The sequence below is a fragment of the Hyperoodon ampullatus genome (assembly GCF_949752795.1).
Source record: "Hyperoodon ampullatus genome assembly, chromosome: 7".
Taxonomy (NCBI): Eukaryota; Metazoa; Chordata; class Mammalia; order Artiodactyla; family Ziphiidae; genus Hyperoodon; species Hyperoodon ampullatus.
Genome location: NC_136920.1, coordinates 91026441 through 91045444, shown reverse-complemented (window position 1 = coordinate 91045444; position 19004 = coordinate 91026441). Strand labels below are relative to the sequence as shown.

General features: G+C 41.3%; 2 pseudogenes across 2 annotated transcripts; one reads left to right on the top strand and one right to left on the bottom strand.

Annotated features, from left to right (window-relative positions):
• Positions 1 to 309: 309 nt before the first annotated feature.
• Positions 310 to 1369, bottom strand: LOC307055656 (olfactory receptor 8B3-like; annotated as a pseudogene). Its single transcript has 2 exons — positions 702 to 1369; positions 310 to 435 (listed from the first exon to the last, which is right to left on the bottom strand). The product of its transcript is annotated as an olfactory receptor 8B3-like (transcript).
• A 15650-nt stretch (positions 1370 to 17019) lies between these two features.
• On the top strand, positions 17020 to 17708 carry LOC307055655 (olfactory receptor 8C8-like; annotated as a pseudogene). The gene has a single exon. The product of its transcript is annotated as an olfactory receptor 8C8-like (transcript).
• Positions 17709 to 19004: the final 1296 nt, after the last annotated feature.

Genomic DNA, 19004 nt, shown 5'->3' with positions numbered 1-19004 from the left:
TATGCCAGCTGTTGTACTGTACTACTGTACTTTTCAAGGTACTGTACTGTAAGATTAAAAATGTTTTATTTTTTGTTTTTTTATGTATTATTTGTGTGAACAGTATTGTAAACCTATTACAGTACAGTACTATATAACTGATTGTGTTAGTTGAGTACCTAGGCTAACCTTGTTGGACTTATGAACAAATTGGATTTAGAAACGTGCTCTCGGAACGGAACTCGTTTGTATGTAGGGGACTTATTGCAGTTGGGAAGGGAAATTAAGAGATTTAAAATACATCGTGTGAGTTCTAAAAGAAGGGATTACTCAAGAGAAAACCCACAAACTGGCCAGAAACTTCAAAATCTTGCAAAAACCAGAAAGAGCAATGATGTGGGAGCTACAGGTGCTGAAGGTTTTCGATCTTCCCTGAATGGATTTGATATGAAGAATGTTAGGGCTTCCCTGGTGGCGCAGTGGTTAAGAGTCCGCCTGCCGATGCAGGGAACACGGGTTCATGCCCTGGTCCGGGAAGATCCCACATGCCGCGGAGCGGCTGGGCCCGTGAGCCATGGCCGCTGAGCCTGCGCGTCCGGAGCCTGTGCTCCACAACGGGAAAGACCACAACAGTGAGAGGCCCACGTACCGCAAAAAAAAAAAAAAATAAATAAATAAATAAAATAAAATAAAGCAAAATATGTTTTTTTTAAAAAAAGAATGTTAGTAAGGATGAAGACGTAAGAAACTAGGATGGTGAAACTGGGTACTGTGATATTAATACCCACAACAATGAGAACTACCACCTCACTGACATAAGTGCTGGTGCAAGAGACTTGGACGAGTGGGAGGATGTCGCACAAATAACAGTTGATATTAACATTGCAGAAGGATAGTCTAAGCATGCACCCTGTGTGGGCAGAGGCTCCAGTAAACCCCATCACATATGCAGCCAAAGATAGCACCAAACAGACCTCATGGGATACGGTGACCTTATACAGAAATGGAGTACAGATGGCCACATAGAGATCATAGGCCATTGAGGTCAACATATAGCACTCAGAGATGACAAAAAAGAGAAAGAAAAACACCTGAGTCATGCACCCAGCATAGGAGATGATATTCTTCCTGAATACAAAGTTCATCAGCATCTGGGGGGTGAAAACAGAGGAGCAACAGAGATCAATGAAGGATGGTTGAAGACTAAATAGTACATGGGGGTGTGGAGGTGAGAATTTAGACCAATAAGAATGATCGAGCCCAGGTTGTCCACCACGGTGACAACGTAGATCATTAGAAACAGGTAAAAGAGGGGCTGCTGGAGCTCTGGATGGTCTGTTAATCCAGCAAGAATAAATTCAGGCACTAAGGAGTCATTTCTAGCCAGCATTCTCAACTTCGGAAATCTGTGAGAATAGAAGAAAACTCCATGAATAGGGAACCCAGCTCTGTTCTTACAAACTCTCTTTTATATGAGCTTTATGAGAAAGAGACTCAGACTGGTAGAAATCACATAAGTCCTCCTTTGCTTCATAAGGTCTGAAGGTACACACCCTTCAACATTTCAATCACTGTCTTTCATTGCATGAACTGCATGTGACAAACAACTGCTCTATCTTACTAGAAGATAGAGGGATGGGTAGCTGAGGAACAAGCCTACTTGCTGATGGGCTTCAGTGGTGGGAATGTATCCCCATTTCTCCCCCCTATTCCTCTGATTCATCACTTCCTAGTTCCTACTCTTGTTTCCATTACCCTACTAGATACCTCAGGTCCCCTGTTTTGACCATCAAGAAAGAAAGGATCCCTACAGGGAAGACAACATACAGATATTCTGCTACCAGGAAGTCTCTCATAGTCTCTAAGATTTTCAGATACTTTACTATAAGAATCTAGGAAGTTAATAATTGATAACAGGTATTGAGGTGAACCTTGGTAACCTAAGTTTTATACTTAACCATATATTCCAGTGTTTCCACACATTCTCCTCCTCTGCGCTATCCTAGCTGGACAGCGAATGAATAAAGGAAGGTGGATGTGCTTTCCTAGCTTTTGTAGGATGGCATGAATGAGAAATATTAATTTGAGTGCTGATTAAGTTAGTTATTAAGTTTGTGAAAATATTTCAAGCTGCATACTTATTATGATATATCAACTTTCCTCTGTTTATACATTTCAATTAAAAAATTCTAGAAAAAAACACAAATCTCTTCTGATGTTGCTGTCTGGATTTGTCACTTGGAACTGCTACAGTTCTCCTGCTCCCAGAATGAAGATGGAGTCAACACAGAGTGTATGCTGCGAAAAATACAGGCAGTAGAGTCAGAGCTCCAGACTTTGGAGCTTCTTGTTATTCAATATAAATACTTGTCATTTTTCAGCAACAGAGGGAGTGAGCAAATATAGAAACTTGGTTAACTCACTCTCCATCCATTGAGGGAACTCAGTGCTGACGCTTTATACATGTTTTACCTCTGCTGTCCTGAAAGAAGAACTGGCCTTGGAGATATCAAAGCTGAGCAGATGTAGTCACAGAATCTTCCTCCTTCCCTGGAAAAGAGTCATAGCATAGATCTCACAGTATGAATGTTCCAAGAGTCAGTTTATGATTTAGATCAAACTTGTGGTTATAAATTTACTAAGAGATCATGAAGGGAAACCACAGGCTTCACATCTGAGCCACAATGTCATAGAGCACATAGCATTTGCTTAAGGCTTATAATTCTTTTGGACCTGATTAGAAATTCAGGTATAGGGGTCCCCCAGGACTTTCCCATCATGATACGCTCTGCAGGGGAGAAATGTTCCTGTGTTTACACCCTAATTGTTACAGTAAATGTTCATTTCCCATCAGGGATTATACATTCCCCAGAGCATAGGAGAAAGGATCCTCTGCTGTCTCTTATAAAGATGCAAATAATTAATGTCATTGAAAATTCACTAATTATAATTCTAGGTAACATTAGTTTCAAGAATTTAAGTTCATAAAGATATATGACCATTTCAGAAAAGTTTATTATGGCCCTTTATAATAGTTGAGTCTCTTTAAATAATCAGTGTTTATGCAAATTTTATAGACATAAACCAAAGAATCTTTTAAATGATTTCAGAGATTATTGTTTAATAAAACACTATTTACTATAAAAATGATTCCATGGAAATTTAATTACCTTGAGTTGTTCTGATTCAATATGCTTTTAATAGATTAAAATCAAATCTATAAGAAAAATCACTGTAAATAAGCTTCTATTACAAGGAAATATGACTTTAAAATTCCTATGTATGTATTAGCTTATGATCATGCTTATGAGAAAAAAATCTAAGTTTAAAAAAATTTTTAAATTATTATATATTCCCAGGAAATTTCAAAAATAATGGATAGAGTCCCCTGAAATCTACCCAGCTTCCTACCATGGTGACATCTTTGACAACTGTAGTATAATAGCAAAACTACAGACATTATTCAGCTTTGAGCAATTTTATATGCAGTATGTGTTTCTGTCATGTGTGTGTGTGTGTGGATGTATGCAATGTGATCACTTGTGTAGGTTCATGTAACTACCACCATCGTGATACAGAACTCTTCCACTAACATAAAGGAACTCCCTTACACTACCTCTATATAGTGACACCTATCCCCTCCCACCTTCATCTGTCTTGCAGCAACCACTAACCTGTTCTCCATCTCTATAGTTGGGTCATTCGGAAGACAACGGATGAAACTATACAATATATAACTTCTGAAATTGGCTTTTTTCACTAAGCATGATGCCCTTAAGTCCATCCCAGTTGTTGCATGTATCAACAGTCTGCTCCTTTTATTGCTGAACTGCATTCCATTTTATACAACCCACACTTATTCAAACTTCTGTAGTAATTTTAAAACTACTAGGTTCTTGTTTAATGCAAAACTAAATCTGTTTTATTTATGGAAAATGTTTAAGGGGCAGGGGATATAAGATCACAGTTCAGACTGGCTCTTCTTAGAATCTCTTTTTTTTTTTTTTTTTCTTTCACTTCCACCTATTCTTTTATGTAAAGACTGTTGGTTGTATTTCATAGTATAATGTAAGCTTTAGTTTGCTGAATACAAAAGATGGATATTGAAAAAAAAATAGAATCTCTTTTTAATCAGTTTTATTGTGGCATAATCTGGATACCATAACATGCTCTCATTTTAAGAGTACAGTTCAGTGACTTTCAAAAGTAATACAGTCATATAAAGACCACCATGGTCAAGAGCTAGAGCATTTCCCTCACCCCCAAAAGTATATTCATCTCCCTTTGCAATCCACACCCTTTTTTTTAATCATGAAAAATGTTGAAATTTGTCAAATGCTTTCTCTGATCTAGTGAGATAATCATATGATTTTTATCTTTCATTCTATTAATCTGGTATAGCACATTTATTGATTAGTGTATGTTGAACCCTCCTTGCATCCCATGGTTAAATATCACTTGATCATGGTGTATGATCTTTTAATGTGCTGTTGAATTGGTTTGCTAGAATTCTGTTGAGAATTTTTGCATCTATATTCATCAGAGACATTGGCCTGTAGTTTTCTTTTCTTATACTGTCTTTACCTGACATTGGTGTGAAGGTAATTCTGGTTGTAAAATGAGTTTGAAAGCTGTTCTTTCTTCCATTTTTGGAAGAGTTTAAGAAGTTTTGGCATTTATTCTTGTTTAAATGTTTAGTAGAATTCACCAGTGAAATCATCTAGTTTTTGGTCCTGGGCTTTTCTTTGTTGGGAGGTTTTTGATTATTGATTCAATCTCCTTACCCGTTATTGATCTGTTTTGATTTTTCTGTTTCTACATAATTCAGTCTTGGTAGATTGTTTGTTTCTAAGAATTTATCCATGTGTTCTACAGTATTCAATTTATTTGTGTATAATTGGTCATAGTAGTCTCTTATGATCTTTTGTATTATTGTGATATCAGTTGTAATGTTTCCTCCTCATCATGATATCATTGCCGTCTTTGTCTCTTGTTACAGCTGTTAAAGTTTATCTTGTCTGATATAGGTATATTTACCACTGCTGTTTTTTGGTTTCCACTTGCATAGAACACCTTCTTTTTTAATCTCCTTACTTTCAGTCTGTGTGTGTCCTTAAAGCTGAAGTAAGTCTCTTATGGACAGCATATAATTGGGTCTCGTTTTTTGTTTTGTTTTGTTTTAATCCATTCAGCCACTCTTTTCTTTTTGACTGGAGAATTTATATCATTTACACTTAAAATAATGATTGATGGGTAGGACTTACTAATTCCATCCTAATTGTGCTCTAGCTGTTTTGTAATTCCCTTGTTCTTTTCTTCCTCTCTTGCTGTCTTCTTTTGTGATTTAATGATTTCCTATAATGGTACGTTTCTATTTCCCTTCTCTTTATCTTTTTATATTAATGTAGGCTTTTGCTTTGTGATTACCATTAGACTTGCAAAAAATATCTTATAGATATAAATTTTTTTTTTTTTTTTTTGCGGTACGCGGGCCTCTCACTGTTGTGGCCTCTCCCGTTGCGGAGCACAGGCTCCGGACGCGCAGGCTCAGCGGCCATGGCTCACAGGCCCAGCCGCTCTGCGGCATGTGGGATGTTCCCCGACCGGGGCATGAACCCATGTCCCCTGCATCGGCAGGCGGACTCTCAACCACTGCACCACCAGGGAAGCCCATAACTCTATTTTAAGGTGATAACAACTTAACTTTGATAACACACAAAAACACTACCCTTTTACTCCCTTCCCACATTTTATGTTTTTGATGTCACAATTTACCTCTTTTAATATTTTGCATCCATCAGCAAGTTATTGAAGTTATAGTTATTTTTAATAGTTTTGTTCTTTAGTTTTGTCAACCTTTACTAGAGTTGACTGGTTAACACACCACCGTCTTATAGTATTATATTCTGAATGTGACTATATACTTACCAGTGTACTGTATACTTTTTTACATTTCATGTTACTAATTAGTGTTCTTTTGTTTCAGCTTGAAGAACTCCGTTCAGCATCTCTTAGAGCAGGTCTAATGCTGATTAATTCTCTCAGCTTTTGTTTGTTTGGGAAAGTCTTTATCTCACCTTCATTTTTAAAGACAGCTTTGCTGGGTAAAGTATTCTTAATTGGCAGGGCAGTTTTTTCTTTCAACACTTTGAGTATATTATCTCACTCTCTTCTGGGCTGCAAGCTTTCTCCTGAGAAATCTACTGATAGTTTAATGGGGGTTCCCTTGTATTTGAGTATTATTTTTCCTCTGGGTGATCTTAAATTTTTGATTTTAGACAGCTTAATTATAATGTGTTTTGGAGAAGATCATTTTGAGTTGAAATATGGGGGTGGCCTATTAACTTTATGAAGTTGGATGTCCAGATATCTCCCCAGATTTGGGAAGTTCTTAGCCATTATTCCTTTGAACACGATTTCCGCCCCTTTCTCCATCCTTCTCCTTCTGGGACTCCAATAGTGTCTACAATGTTTCTCTTAATGGTATCCCACAGTTCATATAGGCTTTCTTCACTCTTTTTCATTTTTTTTCTTTGTTCTCTACTGATTGCATAATTTCAAATGTCCTGTCTTCTACTTCATAGAATTGTCCTTTTGCTTGATCTAATCTGCTTCTGCTGTTCTTATCGCATTTTAAAATTTCATTCATTGTATTATTCAGCTCCAGGATTTCTATTTCGTTCTTTTTTATGATTCTATTAAGCTTCTCATTTTGTTTGTCATGACTTCTTTGAATTGTCTTTCTTTGTTTTCTTGTAGCTCACTGAGCTTCCTTAAAACCATTATTTGGAATTCTTTATCAGGCAAACTGCAGATCTCTATTTTTTTTGGCTCTGATTCTGGAAAAATAGTGTGCTCCTTTGGTGATGTCATGCTACACTGATTTTTCAAATTCCTTGAAGACTGCTACTGTCTTGAAATCTGGAGAAGCAGTCACCTCCTCTGGTCTTTCTGACAGGCTTCAGAAGAGAATTACCTTCTGTCAGCCCCGCTAGTAATTCTGAGGCTTTCTCAGATCTTTTCTGTGGTGCTCCACACTTCTTGTTTCAACTTACAGCAGAGTTCTTATGCTTGTATGCCTTCTTTCAACGCTGCAAAATTAGTTTAGTTACTGATAGCCTCCTTTTTGCTTTCCCTAGGGTGGTGCTGCATGCTCAAGTTTGTGGTTTCTCCCAGGCCTGCACAGCTGGGCCAGAATTTGAGTTGGTCTTATAATCAGTCAAAGACAGGGTATGTCCCACTACTAACTCTTTGTGAAAATTCACAACATCATCATTATGTGCCTGTGTTTGTGTATGTATTGTGTTTTATTGTTAACAACAAAATGTGCAGAATCTCACTTTAGGAGACGTCTTATGCAGCATGGTGTGGGAGGATACAGACAGGAGGCTCTTAGAGTCTTGGCTGGGGTCCCAGTCTTTGGCCTCTCCATGGGCAGAATGCCTGTTAGGGTTTTCCCTTAGCAACAGGCCTGGAATGGTCTGCTCAGAACAGTGACACACCAGGCCACATGAAAACAAACTAAGGAGCAAGCATATTAAGGCCAAGAAATGCTCAAGTTCATCCAGCTCCCCAGTGACCTTTTCCACCTGAACAAAAGTCCCTGATGTCACCACTTGCTGGGCAGTGGCTTTGGTGGACAGAGAGCTAAAAGGGAGTGAAAGTGACAGTGTCCCCCAAGCCCCACCATCCTCTCTTCTCCATGCTGGGAGTCAGAACTGCTGCCTTTGCTCAGTGGCCTTGTTTCTTAAACTCTTTCTCACTTGGGATTTCTTAGACTTAAAAACAGAAACAAAACAACAACAAAAAAACCTATTTGTAATGAAATAGCAGAAACACTAATTTCATAGTGCTAACACCTACATGTTGAGGGGGGAATTGGCTTTTGGTACCAAAAGGTAGCATTCCAAATCAAAGTTACTCTCTGGAGGTGAAAAAATACAAGAAAGTTAAGAGGACAGATTTTGCAGGTTGGTAACAAAGAGGAAAGGCTCCAAGAACAGGGCAGAGATGGGGTCTGCTGGGCACCTGTAGAACAAGGACCACTCCCACCCCATGGGGTGCCAGGACCCCTCCAGAGCAGTGGGTTGGGGCTCAGCAGCCACCATACTCTGCCTTCACCTGTTCAAGAACAAGCGCTCCACATTCAGCCCCTTTCCTGGCATAGCTGGGGATGGTGCCTGTGAACACGTGTCTGTGGGGCATGCCAGGGACTCTTCATGAGGCTGGGGCATCATCCATCCAGACCAGGTTTTATCGAGCGCAAAGCCTAGTGCTCTCATTCCTCACCAGACGCTGGCCACAGCCTTGCTGGAGGAGGGGGCCAGGTCTGCTTCAAGGGCTTGTCCTATCGCACTTGCCAAAAAAGGCATTTTTTGAAGCTGGCTCCACCCCTCCCTTCCAAACTGCCTGCAACCAGCTCGCTTCCTCACAGCAAAAGGATGGGCCATCAATAAAGGTGTCTGGAGGCAGGGAGGGAGGCAGTGAAGAAACCGGAATTCAAGCAGGACAGGAAATGAGCCCCCAGCTGCCTGAGATGCAGGTGGGAGAGAAAGGGTCTGAGGACGACAGAGAGGATGGGGGCTGCCAGAGACAGCAAAGCAGCAGCAGAGTGAGGAAGCTGCAAAGTCGGGAAGTCGTGAGCAGAGGGGAACCCCAAGAACACGGAAGGCCCAAGACAGGAGGCCTCAAGAGAATCGGGAACTGAAATACAAAAAGGTGACCCCTACAAATGGGGGACTGAGGCACAAAGCGATGGGACCCTGAAGTGAATGAGGGCCCAAAGGGGGCCTGAAGCCCAAAGAGACGGTGGAGGCAGATGCGTAAGAAGGGGAGGCTGAGAGCCCAGACACTGAGGTGTGAGAGAGATGGGAGTTGGGGGAGCAAGGCCTGGGGCTGTGAGGCCCAGAGCCCCAAGACCGGAGAGGCCAACGGGCGAGAGGCAGGGCATCCACCGGTGGGCCCCAAGGGGAGCCGCGCTCCGCCGTGTTCAGCGGCTTCCAGGCTGCTTCGGCACGAGGGCCAGGTGCCCCGTCTGACGGGCGGCAGTGACGCGGGAACCCCGGCCTGAGCGGCTGGCCCGGAGACGCACTTCTTGTTTTAGAACATACCCAGGGTTATGGACGGGAACCTACTCAGCTTGCTGCACCTGGTGTCCTTCTGGGTCAGGCCCTCGTCTGCCCGACCCCTAGGGCTTTGCGCCTCCATTTTGCGTCAGACCTGAGGCGGCAGCGGGCGCGCTCTTCGTGCACATGCTCCTTACACGGCGCAACAGCCGCCGGCTTCTCCGAGGCAGGTGTGCAGCTCGGCGGGCCAGGGGTCTCCATGCTGCAGAGCAGAAGACGGACGAAGTTTTGTCTTTGTGGGGCCGTCAGGGGCCAGGCCACGGGCAGCTGGTGGGCGGCCTAACTGAGGGCTGCAGTGGGCCGGGGCGTGGGCTGCACGGCGCTTCTGGTGCTAGCCGCAGATTTGCCCCAGGGTGGCTTCCGTGCCGTCCATCTCGCGGTTGCTGCCGTAGGAGGCCTTGGCGGTGGCCCAGGCCACTCGTGCCCGCAGGACCCACTCGTCTCCCGTGGCAGCCTCCGTGCGGTCACCCAGGCCCAGCCGGCCGCCCGGGGCTCTCAGGCTGCCCGTTCTCTAGAGGCCGCTTACTTCGGGGCCCAGCAGATGCCGGAGACCAGGGAGTCTTCGCGCAGGACCTCGCAGGGGCCGCTACCCGCCTCTTGCGCCCGCCGGGTCTTCAGAGACTCTCCGGAGAAGGTAAGAGTGAGGCTGCGCCTGCGCTGGGGCACAGGGCCTTCGGGCTGCCCCTGGGCTCCGGGAGGCTGCGGTGGAGCTAACCTTGGCCCGCGCGTCGCGTCGAGCGGCGGTAAAGCCGCGGCGGCGGTAAAGCCGCGGCGGCGCGGCTGTGGGAGGAATCGCGCGGGTGGCCGGCCGCTCTCGCTGTTGCGGCGCTCGCTCCCCAGATCAGTATTATTCTTCATAAGCAAATCAGCCGGGAAAAGGCATTTGAGTATAACAGAATTTCTTTTATCTACGATTTATTATTCCGTCAACCCCAATATACATGGAGTAGGGTTTCAGAGTTGGAAACACATAGCCCTGTGAGAAACAAATTCAGCAACTAGAGTACAGTGTTTATACACAGTTCGAAGAGCCAGTCAGAATTTGGCTTTGGGAGGAGTCCTGTGTAAAATATCGCAGACTCCCATTGTTCTTACATAAACTTCAACACTTTCTGAAGCATCAACATTTCTCAGATTATTGTGTGCGTTGGTTGATTTCCAGAGTGTTGAAATCATTGTGTTTGTCAGTTTTGGCCAAGTTTATGGATGTTCTTGTGGAGAAGATTTGCTGACCTCACTCAACCATAAGTTCCACTGAAGAAGGTCCTTTTGATTTGACTTACCCATATTTTTCAGGAAATATAAACTATGTTTGTAACTTACTTCTAATAATTTTTGGTGGAAAAATCCTAAGTTGTAGCAAATGAGTTTATGTTACATGAAACAGGACTTATTGGGAAAACCAATAGTGACATTGTTTGCCAAAGAAGTAGCTAGAATATTCTCTTTTGAGAAGTGAGGTACAAAGATTACACAAATTTCAGTGATTAACTGAGAATTAAAGCACCCTGAAATCTTGTACTGCAAAGTTTATTCATATTTCTAACTTAGAATTTAACCCATTTGACAGATACGTGTTTTGCCAGTTAGATCATACTTTGGCTGATACATGTGGGGGAGAACTATTGTATCAGGGTTTATGTACACAAACAATAGAAAGTGACTCTAATTCAGTGCTGTGTGTCAATTATACCTCAATAAAACTAGAAAAAAATGACTCTAGCTCTTTTAAATAGAGAAGAGTTAATATAAAGAAGATTGGGAATTCAGACAATTGGTTTGAAGTTCTAAAACCAGGGTTGGAGAACAGGCAGATGTGGCAGGTATCCGCATCTGTAAGGCATCTTATAGACAGCTTGGTAGACAGAGGTTCTGCAAGGGTGGGGCTGGCCAAAAGGACCGGCAGCTGTGCTACCACTGACAAAGGATGCTCAGCCAATTCGGAGCAGTTGGCAACACCCACATCATGTAGTGTCGTTGTGGATATGTCATTCTCTCAGTGTCCGGAGAGCGGAGCAGGTCAGTGATTCTGCTAGTGTGAGGTTTTGACTTGCGGCAAAGCGTTTAAGGGAACGGGCCGTCACGTCAGACTTTCTGAAATTTAAACCCAGATGGATTCTCCACTTTCTAATTGTGAAATTTTAGACAATTTATGTGACCTCTTTCACCCTTGGTATCCTCATCTGTGAGATGAGAATAATTGTCTTTTGGCTTAAATGACTTACTACATGTAAAATGTTAGAACACTGCCTGGAACATAGAGTCTGATAAGTTGTTGTTCTTCTTCTCCTCATTCATATTCACCTGAATGTACGGATGGAACCTGTTCCCTCCCTGACTCCTGGACAGTTCTGTTTTATGTCTGTTTATGTTCCTCAAGTTCAAGTGCCCCAAACTGCACTCAACATTTACTTGGCGATTTTCAGCACTGCTCCACCTCTGGTCATCAATTTCTAAGCTTTTTTCGCTACCACCTAGGCAACAAACAAATTGTAAACATCTGCTTCTCACTCAACTTCTTCATCCAGTCTCCAAGTCCCAGAGAACTTATCTCCTTGAAATCCTGGTCTGGCCTTTCCCTCTCAATTATACTGATTTGATAAGCTTCTCCTCATCTCATGTTTAGATTACTCTACTAGTTTCCAGTGTGAGTTCCTGTGGAATCTTACCTCCCTCTCACCACACACACACACACACACACACATGCCTCTCTTTCTTGCAATATGGTTATAACTGTAAATTGTTAGATAAATACTGGCAGTTAGATTATTAAACACTATTTATAGATAGTACATAAAATGCTATTTTTGCTTTCATTTCCTTTTTTGTTTTCCTTGAAGTGAATATTTTTAGGTGCTTTCATTTGCTTAATATTCTATGGATTTCTGTGATTTATCCCTATCCTTGTGCCCATTTGTACAGATCTCCTCTCACTATGTACAGCTGTAGCTATATGATGTTAGCTGGTATTCTAAAAGTGTTATCTTCTTTAAGATGTCTTTCCAATAAATTTATGATCCACTCCAGTGATGACAGGATGCCCTCTTACTTTGTTGACGATTTAACACCTTGAGATCCCCCTTCACCATCTTTCTGGGGATACTCTTCACCTCTTACCTATGTTAGGTCCCTGTACCTATGTTAGGTCCCCTGTATTCTCTGGATCCTATATCTTCCTGTTTCTTAGTTTCCTTCTTCATTTTTTAAAATGAATTTTATTTTTTAAAACAGTTTTAGATATATAGAAAAATTGAGAACACGGTACAGAGAATTACCGTATACCCCACATTCTGTTTCCCTTATTATTAACATCTTACGGTACATTTGTTACAATTAATAAACCAATATTGTTATGTTATCAATAACTAAAATCCATACTTTATACAGATTTCCTTAGTATTTACCTAATGTCCTTTTTTTTAAACATCTTTATTGGAGTATAATTGCTTCACAATGGTGTGTTAGTTTCTGCTTTATAACAAAGTGCATCAGTTATACATATACATATGTTCCCATATCTCTTCCCTCTTGCATCTCCCTCCCTCCCACCCTCCCTATCCCACCCCTCTAGGTGGTCACAAAGCACCGAGCTGATCTTCCTGTGCTATGTGGCTGCTTTCCACTAGCTATCTGTTTTACGTTTGGTAGCGTATATATGTCCATGCCACTCTCTCACTTTGTCACAGCTTACCCTTCCCCCTCCCCATATCCTCAAGCCCATTCTCTAGTAGGTGTGTGTCTTTATTCCCGTCTTGCCCCAAGGTTCTTCATGACTTTTTTTTTCTTAGATTCCATATATATGTGTTAGCATATGGTATTTGTTTTTCTCTTTCTGACTTACTTCACTCTGTATGACAGACTCTAGGCCCATCAACCTCACTACAAATAACTCAATTTCGTTTCTTTTTATGGCTGAGTAATATTCCATTGTATATATGTACCACATCTTCTTTATCCATTCCGCTGTCAGTGGACATTTAGGTTGCTTCCATGTCTTGGCTATTGTAAATAGTGTTGCAGTGAACATTGGGGTGCATGTATTTTTTCGAATTATGGTTTTCTCTGGATATATGCCCCAGGTGTTATTTTTGAGAAGACTTTCAGGAAGCCAGAAAAAATGACAGCTGCCTAGATCTGCACCTCCCAATACTGCTGGTGAAAGCAATACAGAAGAATAAGATGAACAAATAAAAATCCGTAAAAACAATATCCACAGCATAATCCAAAGACAAAAATATGTCCGAACTTCAAAATAACTATAAATTAAGAAAGAAAAACTCCAAATCCCAGGAAGCAATCTCTCTCACTCCTGCTCTAGAGACCTCAAGCTTTTGCAATGAGCAAGAGCAGGTGGAAAAAGCTTAGGTAAGAGAGAAGAGTTGTGATTGTGATGGATCTAATTTGATCCAAAACCACGGTCAGAAAGAGTTAAGTTCACACTAAATGTGAAAAAGAAGAATCTGTCTCGAGAGATGAGAGTGAGATATACAGGAAGGGAAGGGAAAGGATATGCAATTTGAAGTGTCACCTCTTGGTACCTTGAGAGAAAAAAAAATTAAAATTATAGAAGTACTATGTGTGGAGTAAAATAATAGACACTAATAACAGAGAGGTCAAGTACAGAATAAAATTTGTTGTAACGGTTTTAAAAATAAAATCTTAAAGACTAGAGCAAGGAAAAAAAGAAAAATAGGCAAAATCAAGCAAGGAGTGAGATTCTTCACTGGGTTGGTCTCTCTCCAGTCCCTTCCTGAGAATGTTATTCTCTTGAAATCTCACCCAGAGTTAAGCAATTGAGGGTGAGATCATTTTCTTGGCATCAGTCATGTTTGAAAGATGCATCTCTTTTAACAGAATACTGAAATTAAAAGTACAGGCCTTGGGCAGCGTATTTTGAGTCCTTTCCTTTCTCTTTTTTTCTTCTCCTCATTTTGGACTATAAAAGCTCAAAATACCTGTTGGGTAGTCTTAGGTGAAGGGTGATAATGTTGATGCCTACCACATGTTGACACTGGAAGTTACAAAAGTAGGTACCTAGATAAGAGCTACTCAATTTCATGTGATGTGAGTCTATGGAAAAGGGCGGTGGAGCCCCACAGAACAAGCTAGTCCTATATGGTCTCATGGTAAGCCATTTTCCCCTTGAGTTATACCCCAACTCTTAGTAAGGTCCATTTTGAAATTTCAGCTCAAATAAGATCAAGCAAAGGAGTGATCTTTTCATTGTGTGAGTCAGAGTAATAAAGGTGGAGATACATATTCATGAGGAACAGAGTAGAGTCTTCTGGTCTACACAAGGAGAACGTCTGTCTGAGAAAAAAGCCAGGTAGAACCAAGCATATTCAAGTAATTGAAAGAAAGAGACACAGCCCTCTGGATTCCTTGGATCCATTCAAATCTGAAGCAAAATGCATCCCTGGACTTGCCAGTTAAGTGAACTTTTTTGTGTGTCTCAGTATCATTTCACTTACAATGAAAAGTAATTATTTATGATAATGAAAAGGTTTTTAATTAATACATGTCACTACTGTACCTTGTACAAATTTCTATGATAGTAATTACTCCCTTTTTCTGTATAGCATTGTAAGAGAAATTAATTTTATATTAAGAAAGATCTGTGTTTAAATCCTGGCTCTGCCATTAGTTGTTATGACTTTGGCAAATTTTTTTTTAACATCAGCTTTCGTTTCTTCATATGTAAAACAGAAATACTTTTCTCAGATAGTTCTGAAGATTATAAAGGATAAGTTAATGAAAGAGTTTAGTATTGTAGCTAGAGCCAGATATCTATAAATTGTGCGGTTTTCACTTTCTTTTGTTGCTTCTCTAATTAGAATGAGAGAAGTAGACACATGGGAGAAAAGGCTGTGGACACCATATTTGGGGAGCAGACCCTAGAAGGCTCTGAGGAATTTGCACCTGTGTTGAGAGAGAAGCTAAACAAGGGAATACAGCATTTTCACAAGTAATTCCATATAAAATGTGTGAAGAATAGATTTCCAGGGAAGATAGATGTGGCAGGCAAAATTCTGAAACATGACCCGCCCCCCAATGTCTTTTCCTCTTGTATAATCCCCTCTTATTTGAATGTGGAAGGAACCATATATATAACGATATATCACTTTAGGGATTATGCATGTTATATGGTACAGTTGACCTTAACTTAGGGAGATTATCAGGGCAGGCCTAATGTAATCACATGAGCATATTAAAACCAGAGAGTTTTTCTCAAGCTAGTGGCAGAAGGGGAAGTCGGAGAGATTCAAAGCACAGCAAGCATTCTGCATTTACCGCCAGGTTGAAGACAAGAGGGCCACATGATGAGGAATGCAGGCAACCTCTAGAAGCTGAGAGTGACCCCCAGCTGACAGCCAGCAAGGGAATGGAGCTCTCAGTTCTACAACTACAGGAACTGAGTTCTTCCAACAACCTGAATGAGATTGGAAAGAGATTCTTCCCCCAGAGCCTCCAGAAGGGAATGCAGCCCTGCCCACACCCTGCTTTCGGCCTGGGCCGAGAATCCAGCCATGTCATTCCATACCAGACTTCTAATTTATAGAACTATGACTAATAAGTGGGTGTTCTTTTAAGCCACTAAGTTTATGATAATTTATTACATATCAATACATTCTTAATGTGAACTGATTGTTGGAGAAGAACATTGAGTCCCAAATGTACCAACATCAACTTCCTAACAAAAGATGTAAACACAGGCTCAGTAATTTCTTCCTTAAGGAGCCTGATCAAACTGTGATCCTAAATGAGGCTCATTTTCCAAGCTTCCAAACAAGTTGCTGAGATCCACAGAGAATAAGATGCATTCACACTATTAGCCCGCTGATGGTTTGGAGACATAAAGCTGATGCATTTGCCTTGCCCTGAAGACCTTTGCGAATCTACAGACAGAAGGGAGATGTTGCCTCCTCCTTTGTCAAAACCTCTGTCTCCTTCCGGCCAGTGAAGGGAAAAGAGCACATAAGGCCTGGTAGTAGTGAAGTCTCCAGGTCGAAGGAAGTTGGGGGGCGAGTCTTCTCTGTTCTGCTGTTTTCATTCCCACCGCTACAGCAGTGGAGAGATGTGGGAGGCCACCTGCCCTTCTTAAACAATCCATTGTGATTTTGAGGTAAGATTGGATAAAGGGAATGGGTGGGAGGAATGCAGGATCACTCTCAGTACTTTTGCTAAGCCTGGTGTTGAGTTTCTGAAAGGTAGGAGGAAGAGAATAGGTTGAACAGTGGGCAGAGTGGGGATCACAGTGACCTCACTGTCCCAAGCTTCAGGAATTTCCATAGGAAGGAGTCCCGGGTACCACTCTGGACTCCTTTGCTCTCTTGCTGTATGGCCTTGGTCAGCCTACTCATCTCTTCAAGATATGGTTTCCTTATCTCTCAGATGTGGACATCACTTTGGACCCCTGCTGAAAGACTTTATCCTGGATCGTGTCAGCCCAAGGGAGGTGAGGAGTTGCAGCTGAGATTTGAAAACATGGAAGGAAAGGACAGATGAGAGAAGAAAGTTGAAAGATACGGAGTTGTCACTCTGGCTCTTCTAGAGTGCTGTCCCAACAGTCACACTTGAGCCCCCATGGAACAAGTCCTCAGTCTAGAAAGAAAGGATTTCAGTCTCTTCTTGCTGTGACATTGTTTTCTCCTTTCCTCTCAGATCACACCCCTGCCGATAATGTCTGTGGAAAATGACTCAGTTCATCCTGGTAGGACTTACAGACCAAAGTCAACTCCACATACCCCTCTTCTTCCTCTTCTTATTGAACTGTATGGTCACTGTGGTAGGGAATTTGAGCTTAATTAATCAGATATGCCTGAACTTTCATCTTCACACTCCCATGTATTTTTTGGTCTTCAACCTATCCTTCATAGATCTCTGCCACTCCTTGGTCATTACGCCTAAACGGCTGATGAGCTTTGTGTCAGAGAAAATCATCTCCTTTTCAGGATGCATGACTCTGCTGGGTTTTTCTTTTCTGTTTCTTTGTCCATTCTGAATGCTATGTGTTGACAGCCATGGCCTATGATCGCTATGTGTCCATCTGTAAGCCCCTTTTGTACACAGTCACCATGTCCCCTCAGGTCTCTTCTTTGCTGATGTTTGGCTCATATGTAATGGCGTTTGCCGGTGCCATGGCCCACACAGGGCACATGGTCAGATTATCCTTTTGTGATTCCAGCATCATCAACCATTACATGTGTAACATCTTCTCCCTCCTCCAGCTGTCCTGCAGCAGCACTGATGCCAGTGAGCTGGTGGATTCCATTATTGTGAGCACAGTTGTAATAATATGTAGCTTCATTATTCTTGTTTCTTATGCTTTGATCCTCTCCAGTATCCTCCACATCTCATCAGCTCAGGGTTGGTCCAAAGCCCTCAGTACTTGTGGCTCCCACATAATAACTGTTTGCCCTCTTCTATGGTTCTGGGTTGTTTACACATCTCAAGACCTTTTCTGATGGTTCTGTGGGCCAGGGGAAGTTCTTCTCAGTATTTTATACGAATATAGTCCCAATGTTGAACCCCCTCATCTATAGTCTAAGGAATAAGGATGTCAAACTTGCTCTGAAGAAAACCCTAAAGAGAGCTGCGAACTAAGCAGAACCAATATTGCTGGGTTGTTGGGTTGTTGGGTGTGTGTGTGTGTGTGTGTGTGTGTGTGTGTGTGTGTGAATGTGTTTTCCCATAATTTTCTTCAGAACAAGGTTTTTGCCTTAGATCCTTTTTTCTGTCTAATCATGCCATTTAAACATGCAAATATTATTGAATCTCATGATTGTTCTCAGTTTCATGCTTACTCACTGAATGAGCTTTATTCTTAACAGTGGGCTCCAGAGTCTCAGCTTGATTCCCACTCCTTTTCACACCACCTCCCACTTTGCCTCTTTCCGTGTACTTTTCATACATCAGCATGAATGTGGTCTAATGCGGCCACCCCTCTTTGTTTTCCCTAAAAACAATGTTAGTGTAGCCCTTTCTGTTTTTTAACCATTTGAGGAGTTCCTTCTGTGTAAGTTATACATTTTGTAGAATTTCAGTGCTCTTTTAATCATGGTTTCTATAGTACTGCATTTCCAAACTCAGCAAAGCTTCAATAGTATCTATGAGATATTTATGCTTAGTTAACAGGGATCACAAGTATTAGCTTATAAGTATGGAATGTGTTAATACCAATTAGGAACTGAGAGAAATGAATCTAATTACTTTAAATCAATTCAGTCTGACTCGTTGTAATAGCATCAGGGGTATGATATATATGTATATATACATGTATCAGATATGTACATAATATGTAATGTACATGTACATAATTTTGTTTACGTCTCTGCCTAATCAAATAGAATTTGACCACCTAGTGTTTACTCCTTTCTCCAACATGGTTAGACTAGAATCTGGTAAAATAAATATTCATGAAATTAATAGTTTGAACTTGTTTGATACAGATTTTTTCTCTAAGGCAAACTAAAAGTTTTTGTTAGTAAAAACTTCCTTTTTTCTCAGAAAAGGAGTTTTCTTAAAATTCGTGGCCATAAATCTTCAAAACGGTGAAGAGTCTGGTTTGACACAATAGAAGGAAATGCCATTCTTTTTTCAGTTTGAAGTACAGCCTTCTGCATTTCCGATAAGACAGGTCTAGTGGTGATGGAATCCTTCAGCTTTTGGGTTTTCCTGGATCTATTATAACATAGGTATCTTTCAAATTGACTGTTTCAGGTAAACAACACTCCTGTTTGCAAACTAACATGTTCCTCCTGAAGAACTTGGATCCCTTTTGGAGAAAAGAAGAACTGTTTGGTTTGGTTACAAAATAAATTAGGAAAAGCATGCAATCTTACCTTCAGAAACTAAGATAAAATAGGGATTTGTTGTACTAGTTATTATATACATGAAATT